The sequence below is a fragment of the Rhea americana genome, unplaced genomic scaffold, assembly GCF_003343005.1.
Source record: "Rhea americana isolate MKP2758 unplaced genomic scaffold, rheAme1 scaffold_230, whole genome shotgun sequence".
NCBI classification, from domain to species: domain Eukaryota; kingdom Metazoa; phylum Chordata; class Aves; order Rheiformes; family Rheidae; genus Rhea; species Rhea americana.
Genome location: NW_028186347.1, coordinates 18,510 through 23,859, shown reverse-complemented (window position 1 = coordinate 23,859; position 5,350 = coordinate 18,510).

Below are 5,350 nucleotides of genomic sequence, written 5' to 3'. Positions count from 1 at the left end.
GCTAATCCAAAAACAAACCACTAAGAAAGGAGGGAGAGGGAGGCAAACACTTGCAGACTTGGAAAAAAAAAAAAAAAAAGCCGTATCAATAGATGGCCATTTTGCTTTACAAATTAACTCCGATCTCAGAATAAAGTGTAACACTAACAAGCTCTGCAGAAGACCATGAGCCAATAGTTCTGGTACGTCAAAGCCTTAAGTCTTCAGACCCTTTTATCTTACTCTACAAGCACCTACATAAACAAAAAGCTTCAAAGCTCTTCAGCAGAGAGCTGTTGCCATTCCTTCATTTCATGTACCAGGAAAAGAGAAGTACTTGTGAGACTGACTCAGGAGGTTCTCTCTCATTTGAGATAGCGGCCACTGAAATAGAGATCTATAAGAAGTCAGCAAGCCATTTCCACAGGAGGAAGTAACAAATGTCAGTAGCACTCATTCTTCCTTTACAACCAAAAAACATTCAATATTTTCACCTGCAAGCAGCTGCGTTTGCCATGCCACTTGGAGTTATTCAAGGAAGGCAATTACTGCTGAACAGGAATTTTTTCCTGTTCACAACACCAAGAGTCAATATTATCTCAATCTCAGCCTCCAGCCAGCCAAAATTAAGCAGTTTAAAAGATCTAATTAGAGCTGGAAGATCAACAAACTCTTTTCAATAAAATATGCACCAGATTGAAGAGTAATTAAGACTACCACTAATTAATTAAATAGCTCATTGCCCTGTTAAGTTCTAAATAGGCTGCCTGATAGGCAATCCAGACTGCTCCATCTTAGAATAGCTGGAAGCKACAGGAGACAAAGCTTGCAAGGAGCAGTTTAAACAGCACCTAGTCTCCAAAACTGCTCACGGCTTGCACTATAGCATGCACAACAAGTCGGGGTCTCTCCCAGATCCGTGCTATAAAAGGTGCATTCCTCAAAYTGTGGCAGGCAAACCTCCCTTCAGAAGTTTTCTACCAGACATATAAATAGCAGTTATCTCTTAGTTTTTTTGTTCAAAGGGAGTTAAGCCTTTGAGGATTTGGGGGGGGAGGGGAAGGTTGCGAGAAAATTATGCATTTCCAGGACAAGAGTAGGAGAAGAAATGTGGTGAAGGCATAAATGGGTGGTCTGACCCGAGTCAGGTAGCAGTTCAGTGACCCAATCAAGATTAAAGCAAAGGACTCGCAACTCGCCCCAAGACCTAACAACCCACTGAAGGCTGCATGACATACATAGACCAACTCTGTACTTTCCTGAACCCCTCCTTCAGTTCACCCATAAACCTAAGTCCTRACTCAAGGTAAATCTTACATGCTTCGTAAGTCAGAGAAAGGCCTTTTTGGTGCAGCATTAAATATTGATTTTATTCAGTTTAACAGTAGACCTTCTTTAGGTAACAGACTTGGTTCAAAGGAGCAGAATGCCAATACTTCACAGAACAAAGCTGTACACATATCAAAATAAATCCACGTATCAAGTATGTGGATTTATTACACATGGGTTTCTCTAAGCCAGTCACAGTGTAGAGCTCTTTCTTTCCTAGCAAGCCCTTTTTGCTACTTTGGAAGCTTGCAAGCTAGACCAAAACACCTGTGACTTGGTATTTCAGGAACACTGAGCCACTTACTCCAATGCAAATGATCTTTCTGTTCTTCGGTAGCTATCAGTGCACTTCCTTAGAATCTTAACTCTAACTGTAGGCAGGTTCCTTCATAAACTTAAACTTCAGTTTGATTATTTGCAAGCTTCCAGTTCTTTTCCTTTTATCTATTTTATCTGTTCTCACATACTGCAAGAAAAATCTAACAGTTTTATGTGGCAGCTATTCTAAAGTGCTAAGTACAAATAATCATGATCACATAAYATGCAGAGAACTATATGTCACTGCTGATATCAAATGATTCATACACTGTCAGAGGGCAGTAAAAGGTAACAGGATGCAAAGTAAGAGAGGCTACACTCCTCCAAGCAGAAGCTCTTCTGCCAGTCTCCTGCAGCTCTGTTTTTTCTGTCAGTTACAAAACTTAAGTCAGCTGGGAGGGGAGGGGGGGGATTATTTTAGTCAGTGGAACTGTATGAAGTCTTGTAAATCTTTCAACTATCCTGGTCATGAACACGGAAATGTTAAGATCTGTTCCTTAAAAATCCACCTGTTCTAAAAGGGCCAGAACTTCAAAAAAACCCACTAAATCACACTTCCTCACTCCCCTCCCCCAATTTTCCAATTTCAATCAAGAGTAATTTAATTCAAGTTACCCAAGAGAACCACCACCAACTTTATAACTATATAACCTAATACTTTTTTTTTTTAATATTTTGGTTCTTTGGACACACCAGCTGAATAGGGAAAATGCAGAACATTAGATGGCATACCTAAAGTGCCGACAAAGACATCAAGTGACCAAAATAATCTTTCCCTGATCTGTCACTTCATGCATTGTAGTGATATTTTAACAATAAATGAAATTTACAGTTCAGCTGCCAAACACCCCAAATGTTCTGCTGATATTCCGCTTTCTTTCTTGGTCAGGTTTAAACATTTCTGTTTCATCCAACTAGCAAAAGTGGTGTTGGTCCTTGAAAAAGCTTCTTCGAGAAAGTAGGCTACAAGCACTAATTGATTGAATCAGGCACTGAACACTAAAYGCAATTTTCTATCAATTTCACAAGTATTTGCTATTATCAATACCTGAAATCTAATTGCATCCTAAGTACTTTAGAGATTCAGAGCAACTGAGTGTTTACAGGAATAATGTCTCATCTTTAAGAAATTGCAAACTTCAGCTACAAAATACAACCTGAGAGCTGCCAGTTCATCATTCATGAGGGTAACATTATTATACCATTTTAACTACTAGTGGACATGAGACAAGTCAGAAACCAAGACCATACTCAGTCTAAGATTTGGTCTAAGCATGATTTCTGGYTCATGGGTTCTTTTAATGACTATTTACTTATCTGAATACAAATCAGTCTTAAGGGGTTGTTGTTAGACATACAAGTTTTAACTTTTCAAAATAATCCAAACACTCTTCATGTAAACACACAGAACAGCTCTTTCTTGTGCAATCCGTGCCCAACACAGCATACAGATTCAAGGGTTCTCTATTTGGTTTTGAGCTGTATTTTGAACCTCTCTTGCTTGTACCATGTCAGGCAGCAGCAAGATACCAAGAAACCTGAGGCCTGTTCTGATGGGGGCAAGGTCGGGGTGGGAGAGAAAAAAATAATAAAAGAAGTGTTTCATCTCTAAGTCAGAGAAGGATGGGAAGGTATGTAGTGGGAAATAGGTGAGCAGGCATCACCATCAGAATACTGCCTAAGAAAATGAAGACTTTTTTCCCCTTCTGGGCAAAACAGGGAAGTTTGTTTTTGCAGATTCAGGTTTTGATTTGCAAGACTAAAGWATGCTAGAAGTGTCAGTCTAAAGCTACCAAATGAGTGTCACAATAAACCCTGAATTACTTCCAGTCCCTCAAGACATGAGGTAAAAGAGCTAAAGTAATTTTAAATTGTGGACTCTATCTAAGAAAAATTGAGTTACAAAGGTGCGTTGATCTCATTCCAGCAACCCAGCTAAGCTGCATTTTCACTTTCTGCTTTGAAATTCACAAGTTCACTTTCCAAAGCTTTTATATTAGATTTTCCTCTACAGATTTTGCTTCCTATTTTTCTTTTTTTTTAATAACTCATTGGGCAGATGTATGAATTTGCACATACGAAAACCACATAGTCATGAACAGTTCTATATTTACAGAATCAACTGCCCAGACAAAGCTAGTTCAAAATTAAACATGAAAGACTTTTTTCATGCAGAAGCTTCCAAAAGTTAGTGAAGTTAAGTTTGCTGAAGAGTACAAACACAGAACTGGAACAAATCTAAGTCACTCACTCTGGCTASCCAGAGATTTTTCACCTAATATTCCCCAAAGGGCAAATGCTTGCAGTTTTGCTCTGTAAAGCATAGTAAATTCTCTGTTCCACTGAGTTTGGGGTCAAATGGCTTGCAGATACATAAAGGCAACTGAATCATTAATAATATATTTACAGAAATGCTTCTAAAATCTACCTGTGATCACTGCATAATTTTTAACACTGCAAACGACATGAAGAGCCTGATCCGATCTGTTGTTCTTTAAGACTTAGCAGCACATTCCTAATCTGCTTCGTATCTCAAAGCACCTGTCATACAATGTCACCTAGCACAAACCGAGTTCAAGGTGCAACTTCCTGCACGTTTTAAAAACAAGGGCTAGAAGGAAATGCCTACCACTCACCGTATATGGTCAAATAGAACAACACACGCTCTGCCCCGGTGGTTAAAGAGGTACCAGTGTACATACATTTCTGCTCAAGAATAATATCTCAAACCAACTTTTGCAAGCAAGAGTTAAGCTGAATTAACTGGAGACTAAATTTAAACATCGAAGCAGCTTTGAAAATTGTTTTTCATCCTCACAAGCTTTCTCGGACAGAACTTACCTGCCCTCCCGGTCGCCATGCCCTGAGCTAGACCCTTGTATTTCTGCGTAGGCAGAGCGATCCGCCYGGCAGCCAAGCTCCCCCCTCCACGACCCTCCATCCAAGCGCAGGACTCGACGCCCAGCTAAGCCGCGCGGAGTCCCAGCTCTCCCGCCACACTGAGCGGCTGCCGTGTCACCTTTATGTCTTAACCTACATGTTTTAGCACCGGGGCTGACATATCTCCCATTTTTATTTCCTCGTTCTCCTCATACGTGAGCCTCCTAGGTGTATTTTGAAAATCCTGACCTCACGAGGATTATCCAACTAACACAGCAATCGTTTTTTCCCCCTGCGTAGAATTATATGGGTTTTTTGTTTATAATGTATTTAAGGCGTTTGGAGAAGCCGCAAAGTCACGCACAACTTGCCAGCTGACAACCGTCCTGCTTCACATCCCGCTTGTCCCTTCAGCTAACGCGTATCCAAGGGAGAGGCAGCGAGCACGACGGCACGAACCACCCCGGGGGAAAGGGGCACTACGCGGCGCTTCGGGAATGCCCGGAGAAGCGTCGCCACCCCCGAGCGACGGCGGACTAGAGGCCGGGTCCTCCCCGCTCCCCCGCGCCCCTAACCGGCGGGACCGGGCCGCGGCCAGCGGCGCCGCGGGGAAGCCGGGAACCCCCGTGAGCTACGGGGGGAAGCCGCGCCGCGAGCCTCCGGGGATTTCACTCCGCCRCGACTCGCTCACCGCCCCCAGCGCCGGGCCCGGGCCGTCCTCCGACACGCGCCCGCTTCCCGCGGCCGCCGCCGAGGGGAGCGGGCCGCCTCGACCAGCCCCGCGCCGGGGAACCCCCGCCGCCGCCATGTCGCGGGGCGCCCGCGGCCTCCGCGCCGCGCCCGG